We start from the raw sequence: 16,992 nt of genomic DNA, 5'->3' as shown, positions 1-16,992 counted from the left end.
GGCGTATGACTGCCATGTTGAGAAGGCTGTAGTTGGTTGCAGTGGGCTCCTGAATTATGAAACTCCCCTTTAATGAAAACACTTTCTTTGTTTGACTATACTCTGACAAAGTCATTACTATACATCCATTTTAAATGGATAAAAAAAAAAGCCTTTGATACCTTATTAATTGGCCTGGAGTCATTGATGCATACACAGTACATTAGGGAAATCATTGAGGATGGGCTTTTTTTCAGCTTAAACTGTCACAACAGAACACATCTGGTAACTAAAAGCAGACACTATAGTCAAAGCAGGTTTGTTTAAAATCCCACTTCGTAAATGTTTCATTAATTAGAACCCATGTTTGATACAAGTGATGACAGCTGCAATAGCCTTTTTTAATGCATTTGCGTTCTGTTATAACCTCTCTCAATGGTAGTTTGTGGTGGAGTCCGCCATACCTGCACTGGATTCAAATGGCCTCGAGACGCATGAGGAATTCTAAGGAAATGATTCATGCATGTAATGCAGTGTGATCTCACTGATACAAGCCTCGCTGTTTACTGTTTGCTCTCTTTACATCGTATCAGAGCTGTATGATGCATCAATCCTACTGAAAGCGCTTGTAGCATAATAATGATTTCCTGAAAGTGTAATTTTGACACAAGCGAGCGATGAAGGCAAAACAGTGGATTCAATCTTGATGAAATGTTCTTTTTCATCCAAGTCAGTAATAATTAAGAATTCTTATCTTATGGAACTTCTGCATTGAAAGAGGGTTTCAAATCCAATTTGAAATGAAGAAAAACTTAACTTTATACTAAGTGCATTCAAAGTTTTGAAAAAACATTACCCATCTAAAAATGTAATAAATTGAAAAACAAAAATGTTTTTACAACATCAGTCCGGATATTTAATAACATTCTTGGTCAAGTTGCTACATTGACTTTCATCAGGTTAAGTACGAATTATGTTAAATTTTCAGGAAACGATGACGGCGCTGATAAAACACGGAGTGGCTTTTATTGTGAAGGAGGAACGGACAGGTTTCACGTTGACAGGACAGAATTAATTAAAACGCTCAAGAAAGAAGGCAACCTTGATGTCCTCTATGAGAACAGGCTGACTGCGAATGAGGAGCCGCTGTGCTGACAGGTGACTGGGGCACTTAGTGAGTGAAGGTGGGAACTCTATAGAGACAAGTAGTGGACAGGTGCAGAATAGCAAGTGAGCTAGGTGCCAAAAAGAGGAGGAAAGGGAGGAATAAACCTGCTGTGACATAAACCAATAATGTTCACATTTTATTCCTAGCTATTTCATTAAAGTCGTAGTCATGTTTTTGTGCTGCTGTAGTATGAAAAAAAAAGTCATAAACAGTTTTGATTTTTTCTTTGTATTGAAATCTCTGTGAAGATCAAACCCACTACAACATCCACATCTGACTCGCAGCACTATTGTGGCTTTCTTAAATGCATTAATTCAGCCGGCCTCCTCTCAAACACCCCTCCTGAACCTGTGCGAAGCCTTTGTTGTACAGCACAGCCCCCGCGTTGTTTGGTGGAGATGTCCGGGTGACTACTGTGATGAAAGGGCCTTTGATTTTTACAGCAGCATTTATGTAAAATGGCAGGGTAGTACAAGCCATGTCTGCAGAAGAAACATTGGGATTGGGGAAAAAAAAGTGTCCATGGACAAAGCCTCCGAAGCCTTCACAGTTTGATAGAAATTGTTACATGTCCGCTGTAATACGTTAGCAATTATTCATAACAATTACAGCTACTGTACTCATTTTAAAAAGGTTGAGCAGTTTCAAAACGTGCAATATCTGGTCATAAAAACATCTGTATTCTCTGATGGACTCAACAGTTTTTTTTGGGGGGGGTTTTAAATTAAAAGAACCTAAAACTTTTTGGATAATAAAGATTATCATCAAAATCCATGCAAATGAACATTAATGAATGCAAAATCCTCATTTAAGATTCCAGAGGCATAGAAACAAATGCACACACAGCCAGCCACACACAGATAGTTTGACAGATCACACGTCTGGGGGACGCAGGACAAGGATGTGAGAGCGAACGTGCGTGTGTGCGTGTGTGTGTGTGTGTGTCCCTATGCTCCCTCTGAGGGAGCATCAGAGTGCTTTATCTGTCATCATAAGGACAGAAACAAAGGCTGCGCTGGTTGCAAACAACAGCCACAGCCAGGACACTCAGACTGAGACACAGCAGACTGTGTGTGTTATGGGCTTTGGAGATGCTGTGACACAATAACAACAATGTCCTACTGTTTCATGTGAGTCAGCTGATCTGGAAGGCATTCAAATGTGGATTTTGACCATCAATAGTTTGAGGGTTATAAAAATGATATCAGTGTTAATAATGCTGGAAATTCCCGACATGTTCTATATGATATCTATGTGCAAAACATTTCAGCCTTTTTCCTCCCCATCTCTTTGCCCTCTATTCCAACTGAACATTTTAACGTAATCAATATTTAGCTTTTTAGTTTAGTGTTCAGGGGCTTTACATATTGTCTGAGGTAATATTGAGCTACAGTACCCAGAGGAAATTACATTGTAAGAAGTATTTAAAATGCTACACTGCAGCACTATTTTGCAGTCCCTTTGCATCTGTGATAGTTTCGCTTGTTTGTTTTATTGACTGCTGTTTTCTTGGGGCGCAGACACTCACACAAACACCAAACAAACATGCTCAATAGAGTCCAAAAAGGCGTTCACTGCGTTATCCTGCTCAACTTTGCTCACTCTCTGGAAAGCACTCTGCGTCTGCCACTGGTGTCACCCCGATTAGGGGAAAAAACAAACAACAAAGCAAGGTGACATGTGAGCGATAGTCTTAAACTAAGGTAATGCTGAGGCTCAGCTGGGTAAGGCATTCACATACACAGGCTCATATACTGTGACAAAAAAGATACAAGGTTAAGGAAGTAAAATAAGCATAAATTAGAAGAGAATTTAGTACAAAGTCTCCTGGAATATGTATATCTGTCAGTAAGAGTTTTGCACAGTTCATGTTGCAAACACTAGAACGGTCTTCTTAATATTGTGTTGCAGCACCATTTTCCCACAATTCCTCGAGACATCAAGCACAAGACCTTAAGTACAGAGAAAAATATATAATAATTTCAAGATTGTCCTAATCCACAATGACGCAACGAGTGACTTATCAACAACCAAAGCACACATTGGAACAACAAGAGGCCACCGCTGGGGCTGACCCTGATGTGATGGAGCAACCTGCTCAGCGGTGCGGCAACATTTTAACAAACACTCAAAAGGCTAAAGGCGTAAATGACCCCAGCCAGCGTGGTTCAGAACACACACTGCATCAGAAACATACTCAGCTATGCAGATAATCACACAAGTGGCCGTGGTTGGCCGTGTAAATATTAGTCCCACTGCAATTAAATATGCTCCTCCGTCCTGCTAGTTCAGACGCAGCCATTAATGCCTGATAGAAATGTTCATAAACTCTGCAAAGGAAGCAGCATGCCGAGGGTTGGACGCCAATACTAAATACGCAGACTGTTAGTCATCGGGAGGAGAAAAGAAAGATATAGAGACTCACAGATGGCATTCAGCAGAGAATCCTTTGCTCGGGGCCAATGTGTGAGACCTCTGAAAGCTCGATTCAAAGAATGTCATTTGCCTAGTTACTCAACAGAGCACAGCAGCAACCAAAGTGTGTGTGTGTGTGTGTGTGTGTGTGTGTGTGTGTGTGTGTGTGTGTGTGTGTGTGTGTGTGTGTTTGTGTGTGTGTGTGTGTGCACCTCAGCCCACCCTTGATATTTTCCTCCGTGTCACTCAAGAGCTTGGCAACAAAAGGCAAAAGTCCTTGACCTACAATCCTCTTACAGCAGTACAGTACATTCTTTGTAGCTCAGAAAACGTAGTTAGAAAAGCTCTTTAATTTATATCTGATTTGGTTGTTGGATTTTTTTTCGTTCATGACCACCAAAATGGTAACAATCTAAAGTTTTCAAGCATCATTCAAGTGTTCCACGACGCTGAAGCATCCCGCATTCAACTCATTTATTCCCTCTTAATTGACATGAAGCTGCTACTTCATCCTGCCAAAGCAATAAGCTAATGCTCTCTGGCATTGACAGTTTGCTATTGATGGCCCCAAACTGCGTGATGCTCGCAGGGGAAATTAATCATTCAATCAAGCAAACAAGCAAACAAAGAGATCATTTAAATATTTCTTGTTCAGTCTGGCAACCGCTAACATTACATGTATGCACTTTGTGTCCTGAAATGTTGTAATCAAGCAACTTTTATCAGCGATGTTTGCATGACAGTCTGCGTCAAATGATGTTTACATTCATATTTATGTACACTCATTTTTGCACAGTGGGTAGCTTACACGGTTGTTAACATGCTGACAGGAGTTATTTTCACACAATGCGGTTGTCTTTCAGAGCGCAATTTAAGGCTTCATTTGCGAACACTGTGAAGCCTCAATACAGTCGTTTGTTTGTTTAAGGATTGCCGTTAACTAGAAGGCCGAGAAGCAACGCATTCTGCATAGAAAGCTGATGATCAATCTTAGAATGCATCACACAACTGTACACATTGTGGTCTTCGTTATATGGTTTACTGTCCATATGGAATATGCTCAAACATGCTAAATTATTATTCAAAAATCATGCTCGTCACTCCTACAGCTATCCTTTGATGAGACACGCTTCTATTTAGTGTAACCCGAATGGCGCCTACAGTAATTGCCGTTCATTAGTCCTCCTCTTCTATTGTCCAAGCTGATAACAGCCTGCAACCTCCCATTCATCTTCTCATATCAATCCATAAATCCGATGCAATTTACTAAACACAGAGAGGCTGCTTCAATGGAACACTCAGGTGTAGAAGGTCTGACCGTCAGTGAGGCTTTAATATGTATCCAGATGGAGCCTTCCAGCCTCCGAACAATGAGGTGGGAAGGACATTTTATTTTCTGTTGCTTAAGAGGACATTCTTACTTGAATCATTACATATCTTGGTGCTTGACTTAAAAGGGATTTTTTCAGTCATTATGCCTTTGAACCACCTCACCAATAAAGTACTCAAGTGCATTATGTGAGTACTTCTTTTATGAGCAGAACGGCTATGCTGTTTCATACAAATCTGTCTCATGCTGGGGATTTTCCATAATGTCTTCCATCAGTATCATTACTTTGGGGGAAGTAAATGGCTTATGAAACTGTTTATTTATCCTAGTATTCACCCATTAGTGTGCTACTGTCATTGGTATGTGCTGTTCAATAATCATGGTGACAAAAATATGAATAATAAGAAACAAAGAAAGAAAAACATAACGTTGCTACTTTTCTACCTTGCAAATGATCCACTCTGCGGTGCAAAAGCACGGCAAAATGTGCTTCCTTGTGTCTTCATGCGGCTTCAACAGCAATTAAGTGCTAGTCCACAGATCATAATTGAATAGGCCTCCAGCCATGGAGGTTCTGATTGTCACGTCAGTGGGAAGAGGCTAAATGGCTCAGGTTCTGTGGTAGTGTGTGTGTGTGTGTGTGTGTGTGTGTGTGTGTGTGTGTGTGTGTGTGTGTGTGTGTGTTCCACTGCAGCAACCATGTCTGCTTTATCTCCAAAATTGATATATATTTTTTTTTAAACATGAACACATCCTTATTTTTAAAATATTTAAATCATCAAAAATTCTATCTGAACATTTCTGAGAGGTGCTTTAAAGTTCCAAAACATCAATACAAAAATGTAATCATGCTTGAGTTATTGTCAGCGGATGTTGGGAGGGAAAACATTGACACTTTGCAGATACGTTCAATTTAAACATTTCCTTATTATGTTGATAAAAAAAAAATGTAACCCGGGCAGCATTGAAAATATGAATTTGTCGTTTCAAATGAGTTGCAGGGTTGCTTTAACCAGTTACATTGAAACTGTGGCTCATGCCTGCAAGAACATTTTATTTATTTGGCACATTATTCGTTTAATTCCTCAATAAAGATTTCTGACAATTTTCAAATAAAGAGACTTTGCCCAGAAAGCATTTAATCGGTGGGGTACCAGCTTCCCTTAAAGGATGTCATTATCCTGGATTTGAATGCAACAAGACTTTGGTGTTGCAAAGGCTTTTCCACCCTGCCAAGAATAAAATGCTGGGGCAATATTGAATACTTGCAATTTCTCTTTGTGTACAGTCAATGTTAAGCCAGCTACACCCCGCTCAGTCCCTATCCTGCCCCGTGGCCCAGTCGAGCAGCCGCGATGCATCAGCGCATCTATGACAAGTGTGCATGGCGTCCTTATACCCACAGGCTACTGGCTACTCACTGTGCAGCATGCCATGGAACAAGCAGATAGGCGCACAGAGGAGCAGCTGACCAAAAACAAGTGTTTGGCCTCAAACGGAGCCATCCGATCCACATGGATGAATGTTAGCAAACTAGAGGCAAATGAGAGAGAAACTTGTCCATCTAAGGACAGACATGAGCAGCTTTAGTGCAAATATTATGTTCAAAAAGAAGAGAGTCCACCTCAACATGTCAAACCTGCAAGTGCATTAAGCCACTGTTACTATCAACAGCAGCAGTACATACATGACCTAATTGATGTGGGTGGTATAATTCCCAGTGCTGTTATAACATTAGCTATTATTGTTTCCATGTTTTTCAAGGCAAATGCATTGAAATGAAAGATGTCTTCATTAGTTATGCAGATTAAAAAGGATAATGGTGTTGCTAAATTTGCTTTTTCCTCACACACACACACACACACACACACACACACTATCTTTTCCATGTTTCACTGTAAAGAGTGATATTTGAGCCACACATTGACCACAGATTTTAAAATGACCTGTGTATAACTGCTTCCATTTAGCTGTTTATTTACATTGTTGTTATTATGTTATTTTGATCAGAACACTAGCCTAAGTCTAACTTAAAACACACACATTGTTATTTCTAAAACTTAAAAAAAAAAGAAGGTGATCTCCTTTCCAGTTGTTGTCTTCAATGATTCACCATTGTTTCAAACCAGTACCTTGCAGCGTGGATCTACAGCACGATAACAACCTCGAGAGTTTTAAAGTTACTTACATCTCTGAGCACTTCACCTGGAACTGTAATGCCTTTCTATGGCAGTAGGAGACAGAAGGGGCTCACTTCTGCATGACAGAAGTGAGCACTATGTACAATGGTACATAGTGCATGACTGACTATGTTTCAGACAGCACATGTATTTAACTTGCCGAGTTGATTAAGCACCCTCTTGCTCTAATTCGACAAAGCTCTCCATGGGGTCCCCAGCAAAACACCCGCCAAGTGCAAAGTAGATCCCATGAGCGCTTCTCAAGATATGCACAGAACACACAGACAGACAGACAGAAATTCATTGCTTCATAGTGGGATTCCATCAGTTTAAAAGTAATGCACCAAAAAGCAGGAGGACACATAGTAAGGTAAGAACAGCTGACTAAGCCTGGGTGCTTTATAAACATGAATGACTGTACTTTCACATTCTAGTGTATGTCTACAATGTGCCATCGCACGCTCTGATTGCATGTGTGCCTTAAAGGATGAGGGGATTGAGTGATAGTGACTCAATGGTATCCAGTTGAACGGTGTTTCAGATATGTTTCAGTGAGGAATATTTTTGCATGAATTGTCCCATTTATAACACTTCAGTGAGGGCAATGAGGAGCTTTCGCATGACGAGTGTATCATAGAGGAGAGCCGCTCAGTTTGCAACGCAGCAGCCCGGTGTCTCCTACTGCTGGCAGATTCACGGCCGCCTCTGTTATCCGTGATTTTGTGTTTTTATTTGTAGCACCATGTAACTGACAAATCTCCCAAAATCGTCTTTACTGTTTATCTCGCCGCGCTGCTTGATTTATGCGGCCATAAATAAATGATTCATGCTTGTGAGTGTGTGTTGCAGTCGTTACAGATTTGCTGCATCATTCCTGTCTGGCTTTTAAAAAAAACAGCCTTGAAGCAAGTCACCACCAATTTTGACAACAAGCTGATCTGTTACACAATCTACCCCACTGTGCTGTGACTTCCGTGTGGCTGTGTCTACGCAATTTCTGTGTGTTTCCTTGTGTTGTGTTAGTCTGCACGTCCCCCCCCCCCCCCCCCCCCCCCTCTCTGCGTTACATCATTCTCCCAAAGGTTGTTGTCACCTAGCAGAACATCGCTCGGTGGTCTATTCTGTCTGCAAACCTGTACATGCAGCTGACAAGCTGTTAGCGTTCAGATATCCGCTCATCGAAAGGCAGAACACACAGATTGACTCTGCCGCGCCGGGGGATTTGCACGCAGACACACACATGCACACACTCAGGCACTTATACTGGGGAAACTTGCAGGCGTGCATGTGCAATCGCACGGTGTCGGGATTAGCAGCCAACTGCTTGAAAGTGATGATATCACACTCCTCTGGTGTAACTGCTTGAAAGTGATGATATCACACTCCTCTGGTGTAATTAAATGCAATAAATGGCGCTGTCATAATGCGCAGAGCGCAATTTAATTTGCCTCTAAGGACGCTGTATGCAGCATGAGAGGAAGAGTGGCGGAGGAGGAGACAAACAGTCAAAGGGTGCAGAGCTCGGGAACCAAAACAAATGTAATGTTCGCTGCGTGTCTCACTCCGTGGCGTGGCCCTTGGGGAGAGCTCAACTGGTAAACACGTTTTTTCGCAGAGCGGTATATTGCTTTTCACAATTACCCATAAAAAAAGGCCTGGCCCTCCTGAATGAGGTCTTCGTTATTCGTTGTAATTTTCCATAATCTCTCCTCCAAGGGTGTCGTGAATAAAAACTCATCTGACCCAGAAACTGGCGGGGTAATAATGGATGTAATTAACACAGCGGGAAGACTGATATGATGTTTATACCACATTTACCCTCCACTCGCTGCACCCTTTTCTATCTTTAATCCCTCTCTCACTACCAATTTCTCAAACTAAGGAAGTATTCTTCCTGCCTCTGCTTCTCCACCCCTCCATTCTGCTCTTTCTTCCTCTAACTACTTTGCCTCTGTATCTCTCTCAGCCTTCACCCTCTCACTGTATCTCTCCTCTATCTCCCACTGCCTTTCACACCTTGCCACATCTCACGCGCTCGCTTCCTCCACTCTTTCTTCAGCTCAACAGCGCCACCCAGTGGCTCAACCCTAAAATGGCATTTTTACATAACCATTGTTGATGAGGTTTTCATTTTGAACATCTGCTCATATCTCCTTTATTTCTTCCCTCACTCATTAAGGCCGTTAGTTTTTATTGATGTCAGCTTTGCCTGCGTGTTAATGATTTATATGGGTGCCCGCTATAATAAGTTTGATTAATTGAATGAGACTTTCTTGTTTGAGGTGCCTTCTGGGTGAAGACAGCGACCATGACACAATTAGCTTTTTTTCATAACAGTAAAGTGGGAAAAATAATATTCTTGTCTCAAGGACTTTTTTTGGATGTATAAAGCGAACAGTAGACAGACGGCCAGCAATTGTGTGATAAAACTCACTCTCACACTTTGACCAGAAAGTGGTGGATTAAGTCAAATAAGCCTGTTTGCAGAGACCCAGAGACGCATAGAATTCATTTAAATGCTTTTCTGTCACTGGAGCTTTTTCTTAACAAACGTTTACTCGTTTTTTTTTGTTTTTTTTATATATTTCAGTTAAGTTTCTCTCAGACTCCCTGTCAGCACTGTGAATATGTGAGTGCAGCTAGGGTTGAGGGTCAAAGCACTCTTAATCCATTTCATTCAAAATGTAAATTGAAATGGCTCCTCTGCTAATAATTATTGAGCCCTCATTCTGAAGTCTTTATTCATAGACCGCTAATAAGAATCATTTAAGGCCAAAGATCTCCTATTTAACCAATTTTTAAGGAAGTCTGACTGAATTTATGGAAATTAATTGGCACCACTGTAGCCTATGGCCACCAAATTCCATACTGAACTTACAGTATGGCACTCATTGTAAATTGCAATTAAGTACTTTATACAGGGAATAGATTCAGATAACATTATCTACATAATTAAGTTCTAGTTGCCTCCGATATTTCTTAATTATACGATTTAAGCTCTTTTCCACGAAAATTTGGTAATAATTTATATAAGTAATTTAAATAACAGTTCAAGGGAGATATAGATATATATATAGATAGATATATATCTATATATATCTATATATATATATAGATATATATATAGATAGATATATATATATCTATCTATATCTCCCTTGAACTGTAAGCCACATGTGATTGCATTAGAAAAACATTTCAACACACTGACTCTTGAAGGGAAAGTCAACCCTTGCACTCTCACACAGTAGTACACAGTATCAATCATCAGTGGACCCCTGGAGGTGTTTCACGATGAGGCGCTGTAATACAGATTGTGCTGTGCCCATTTCCCCTCAAACTGCCTCATCTACTTGTAATTGCAGTGTGTGATTTCATACATTTCCCATGAGGGCTGTTTTCAGTCCCCAGAGTGAGAACGGAGGTGGACTTCTGTTGTCTAAATGGGTTCATTAAGGACAGGGGCTTCCATCAAAACATGTCTTTGTGAGAGAAAAACAAGCCATGTTCCTACTTAAGATGAAGTATCGGCGTTATATGCACGCTGATCTCTCGGGCTATATGTTCTCAGAATTGTCATGAAGTGATGGAGGTGATTATACCAGCACTGAAGGGAGAAGATAAAAAGTATACGAGCAAAGGAAGGAAGCTGGTCCAAGACATCATACTAAACCCTGAATTAACTGAGCAAATCATGTGCTTGTATAGCATTGAATACAGAATGCAATACGTGTTCTTCTGCTTCCCTGTGGCCAGTCACCTGTAATACATCAGAAGCAGCTTGCAGTAACTCAATTTGACTCTAGCACCTAAAAAAGAGCTGCAAATCCTTCATAACATCAAGTGCATGAATTGCATTTTGGTCTTTGTACTTTTACATTTTTTTCTATTTTCTATTTAGCTATTTCTTCAGAAGCAGATTGTAAACTCCACAGTCCATTGACTGCACAGCTGTGGACATGATGTTATGTTGTCTTTTGGGGGATGAGTTATTTATAACAATAAGACATGCATGGCATATTAATACGGCCTCCTAGACTGAATGTTATACACAAGTGAGACCAAGACTGGTGGTGACAGTTCAGCAAAAAACACCACAACATAAAAAAAGATTGAATTTTAAAAAAACAATCTAATTTAATATAATTAGGATAAGCTATAAACCACTGGATCAGCCTATGCAAACACACACACACACACACACACACACACACACACACACACACACACACACAGAGGCACAATATACACTCCTGGAGCATAAGAAACTGAGTAAAAGTAAAAACCACGCAGCCTATAGAGTCTGTTCCAGACAGCAACCTCAGATTGATGGAGAAATAACAGAGAACTGGGTATAATGTCTTGGAAGACTGCTGTAATGGCTCCCAATACTTCAGCCGCTGCCTCTTAATTCCTCCCTAACTAATGCTGTTCATTATCTGTCTGGCAGCTCCACACACACACACACACACACACACACACACACACACACACACACACACACACACTCATATCTGCTGCTCTGGATTTGTGCGTCGGTCCCACGCGTGAGCTGCGTTCCAAGTCCGCAGTCCCAGACCGTTTCAGTGCCACACAATGGCAGTGCCAATCCAACATCCAGCACAAGTCGGGACTAAGCTATCTGCGTCTGTGTGTGTGTGTGTGTGTGTGTGTGTGTGTGTGTGTGTGTGTGTGTGTGTGTGTGTCTGGCAGCCAGTCAGGTACCTCTGTAGTGCCTCTGAGGACGTGATTGGAGTCCCAAGTTGTCCACACTCCCACAATGCTTCACTGCCACACAAAGGCAGTGTCAATCCACGCAGGGGTTGGTCGGGAGGAGTCCTCCTGCTAACTGTGTGCCGTTGGCGACATACAGTCAAACAGTCGCCAGCTCACAACATACTTCGCATCCCCTCCATCCAAACATTGGCCTCTCTCTTTCTCTTAACCGTCTCTTTGAGCAGAAATCATTTTCCAGTTGGTCCGTCTCCTAAACAGAGAGCATTTCTCACTTCTCTCTCTCCAAGGAGTCTGCTTTTTAAATCCATCATTCTGTGAAGAAGTTCTTTAAAAACACTTCTCCAAAAACACTTTTTCCTCTCCTTACATGTCCATCTTTGTGCCCAATCTGAGTTGTAGTTATTTTATAGATGCGATTTCAGATTTAATTTTCTCATGAATGTCAACCATTAGAACCCTGAGAACCCTGAGAACCCTTAGAAATAAGATGAACTTCCAAACTGAGAATAATATAAATATATATATATATAAATATAAATATAAAATGCAGGAGATTGTGACGTGTGCATGCTGCAGCTAAAAGGCAACTGCACATCTTATTTAGTCTGTACGGTATATGCACTGTATGCGTGCAGCGTCACGATGTTCTGGTTCCCAAAGTCTCAAACATATTATCCAGAACTGCTCTCTGCGAGCGAGCGCCGGGCTCTCACTTTGATGAGAGTGCCAATCTGAGATTGAAATGTTACATCACAGCCTCTCGGCCCCAGTAACAAATACAGTGCAGCAGTGCAGACAGAAAGGAGATCACAGAAAGAAGCAAAAAACATTTTGGACAGGCATGATATAACCACGCGACGCCACAATTTCCACATATAAGAGGAACTTTTGGAATAATTGGAGATGCAGATGTAGACAGGTTTAGATGAACTACATAATATATTTTAAAAAAGGAAAGCTGCATGAAAAGATAATTATAGTTATGGCTATTCAATTCCACTGAAGTGTCTGGGCTACACGCCCCTGACAGTGATTTCACCTGACTGGTCTTCAAATATAACGAGAAGTAAGTTTCAATGAGCTGTCGAACAAGCGGGAAAGAGGTATCTTACATAAAATGATACCTTGAATCAGTTACGCACTCATGAACGACACGAGGAGTCATTTGCAGATCCTGAAATGTTATGAAAACGGCGACAATCTATTGAAAAGAGTATCCGATTACATGCAGTCCTTGCTGCTTGAATTGGCATACTAATATGTACAAAAGCAAGTCCCAAGTGCCTTTTTTTTTCAATTTTAGATTTATAAAACCTATTATAGGAGAAGTGGTCATGTCTGAAAATAAGGCAGATCCGTAGTTTCAGCATTAGTTGCATGAGGAAAGAGTGAAAACTTTCATATCTTCTTTCAATAACAGATGTAAAGGGCCAATACAAGATGTATTGACTTGTACAGGACTGCATTATTTATGTTATGAAAACCGAGGGGTCGACAGGAGGAATACCAAGGAAATGTGGTTTGTTTACAGTGGGGAAGAAGATACATTCAAACCAACAGAGATGCCGCGATGGTGAGAATTAGATTCGAGTTGGCTTTTAAGCCAAGTGAATCCAGAGCCGTTCTGACACCCATAGCCATTTCCAATTTATTTACGGCCCCGTTCTTAGTGTAAGCACCATTCTCTCCCTTAATACCCATAACCCTTTTAAATATCCCACTGACTGAAACCAACCTTCTCCAGCTGAGGAGAATCTGCTTGCATGGTGTGCAGAGGCACTCGCGATTCCCACTCAAGTCATTATCAATCTGTTCCTTTCCACCCATGCCGGAGTGGGCAAAGAGAATTCCGATGTAAGAGAACTTTACTTGCATTAGGCTCCCCATCTGTCTCTGTCTCTTTTTTTTTTTACAGCACACTTTATAGCCTTGTTCTACAGCAATACTTGGTGAATTAAGAAGTACACAATATGGTTTGGGCAGAAACAGGGCGGTCATAATGGGAAATTATTTTGCCGGGTCGTGACATGTATTTCTCTCTGCAGAGTGCTTACATAAAGACTTCAGGTGATGTACGAGATTACCTTTGAGGATATAGGTCAAAAAGTAACTTGGTGAAAAACTTTGTATTGATTTATCACGGAGCAACAAACCAGGCAATACTACACATTTCACCCTATTACTCCATACAATTCATGAACAACATCAACAGATCCTTTAGCCTACAAATGCTTCAAGCTTATGATGACATGACAGCATGATGTCACTACTTATCGCAACATCAGTGTGACAGTTGCAGATGTGATGCACAGAACATAGAGAGAGTAGCAGTTCAAGCTCTTATATTTAATAGACTGAAGTGAGCGGTGAAGTGGTTCATAAGCCGAGTCATCTAGAGAAGTAAAAGTGGCGCCATTTTACCAACGTAGTACAGAAACCATTTGGTTTTTGACACAAGAAACCACATAAAACCCATTAGTAGACAGAATCAGTGCACATATCAGAGATACATGACTTACACATGCTTTCTAAACATATACTAAAATACATTCACATATACAGCATAAAGTAATAAGCGCATGTACACAATACATGACTTATACTCTTATCTATTAGCTTACCAAATATTAGTTAATAAATATACAGCATAGACGCATTTAAAACAAACCAAGACTTTAGGAATTTTAAGAAGCAGTCAGTAGACCTTGTGCGCATGATCACAAACACAAACCTGTCACGCGCAGCCACCGGGTGTCTGAACAAGAAGTTTAAAGGCCTTGGCGGGCCTCCATCATCATTAACTGTGTCCATGTTATGCGGACAGCAGCAACACAGCGAACAGTTAAATACACACACACACACACACACACACACACACACACACACACACACACACACACACAGAGGCGGCCGTCAGTAAACAAAACGGCTCAGTTGGCAAAGATGCCAGACAAGACAGGTGTAGCTTTCCGACTCACGTTTTTCGACGTCCTCGCCGCGGTCTTTCACGCCGAAGAAGTAGCGGCGTCCATGTCAGACACTGTCCCACTGCTACTTGAAAGGTCACTCCTCTCTCCGCGGCTGCTAGCTATACGTCTCCACAACAACCACGTTAGCTGCGTTGACAACAACGTTACCGGACATTAGCTAGCTAACTAAATGTCCAGGCGGGTTCATTTAAATGTGACGTTGGACTTACTTGACACAGTTGACTTCAGAGTTTCTTGTCCAGAGTCGAGGTGGCATGACAGTAGCTTCATATATGTATATATATATATATATATATATATATATATATATATATATATATATATATATATATATATATATATATATATATATATATACATATAAATATGTGTTTTTGTAATAAAAAGTATGAAGACGTCCGTTTTCTTTCGGTCCACTTCGTTGTGCCACACTGCGCGTGACCCCACAGGCTGCGTCACATTTATCGCCCGCGAACTCCGAATGCGCGTACGACATTTAGCGACCTTCTCAAAACTGCACAGCACTGCACAGAAACTCGACGTAAAATGACCGTGGTTGTACTTCTTCACACTGAAACGAGCACACGCATAGTAGTAGTAGTAATAGTAATAATAATAATAGTTTGGCGAGTTTTCACTATAAAATGTGTTTAACTGACAGTTTAACTGCAGCGACCTCTTTGCAATATAGGAATTTCCCAGTGCTCTTAAACGTGCTGTTTTCTCGCTACATGATACATTTGAATAAGGTTTGTGCCAAACCACAGCACTGAAACAGCCTTTTTTAGAGGTATTAAATAGTCACATTCTTTTTTGGGTATTACTTGATTTGCTGAACTGATCATTTATTCCAAAGGCTTGACTTTCTTTATCTCTTGGCAAAGCTGGCAAAAACTGCCTTATATCAACTAAGAAATAAGAAATATCTTCTTATGTGCTATTGCTCCAGGCTAGTCTCAGAATTGATAACAAAATAATACTTTTGTTTTGTCTATAATGCCTTTATGGCCTTTCTCCTGAGTACCTATGGGTCAATGTTCCTTCTCCATCATGTAACTGTGAACCCACAGTATCAAACATTATCAGGCAGAATCTACATCTCTTCTTTTCTTCCGTTCCTGTGAGCAGAGACATGGGTGTTGAGCTCTTATCAAAGATATATGTGAGGACAGGCACTTCTTTCTATCATTCTTCGAGTGTTAAATGATGTGTGGGCGGGAAATGCATCAACTCCTAATCCCCTTGGAGAGGAAATGTAAAAGTGGGAGACATCCAGAAGATTTGCTAAAAAACACACCAAAAAAAAGCACGAGCGATTCTCCATCCTTTCAAGGACGTGTGTGGGTTTGAACTCGAGTACGCCACACACTGCATCTGAATAGCAGTTTGAAGGTGGCACCTCTTATTATGCGCACGATTGCAACAAGGTCAAAATTAAAAATCAATATGTGTTGACTTGGAAACAGCAGCAGGGTAGGTAGGTACAAACTACTACATGTTGTTGGTTTGATTTCTTTTTACACAAAACTGCCCCGTGGTAAAAAAAGGAACAGTTTAGAATGATACTTGCAGGATGGGAGAAATATATTTATCAGACGTGTATTTATTAATATTTGATGATTTCTGTGTATACTTCCAACAAATATTTCCATAAACACTGTAATCCAACTAATGTATTCATCAGGAAGAGGAAGAACGTAAAAGGCACAACTGAGATTAAACATCTTTCAGAGATATGTGATCTTTGTCTCCCTCTGCTGGTGAGTAAGCGACATTACATGTCTTCAAAATAAACAGCATATATTTCAAAAAGAAAAGAAAGGAACAGTTTGGAATAATACATGCAGAATGGGAGACATTTGTTTATTAAGATTAGCTCATTCATGTCTATACTTCAAACAAATATTTGTATAAACACTGTAATACAATTAATGTAAAGAGGAAGAGGAAGAATGTAGAAGGCACATGTGAGATTGAAAGTCTCTCAGAGACATGAGATCTTTGTCTCTCTCTGCTAGTGACTAAATTCCATTACAGGTAGACGAAAAAGCGTCTTTTCAAAAAAAGGAGAAGAAGGAGAAAATATTTGTTCTGGATTTTCTGGATCCAGACCAATCTATCCGTCGAAATAGATTTTCCTCCATTCTGGGTTGGGTCCATTTTATTTGCTTTTGCTACTCCCCCCTACAACAT

This window comes from Cebidichthys violaceus, unplaced genomic scaffold, assembly GCF_023349555.1.
Source record: "Cebidichthys violaceus isolate CVI_PGR_0920_01 unplaced genomic scaffold, fCebVio1.0.p SCAF_24, whole genome shotgun sequence".
NCBI classification, from domain to species: Eukaryota; Metazoa; Chordata; class Actinopteri; order Perciformes; family Stichaeidae; genus Cebidichthys; species Cebidichthys violaceus.
This window is presented reverse-complemented; position numbering follows the sequence as displayed.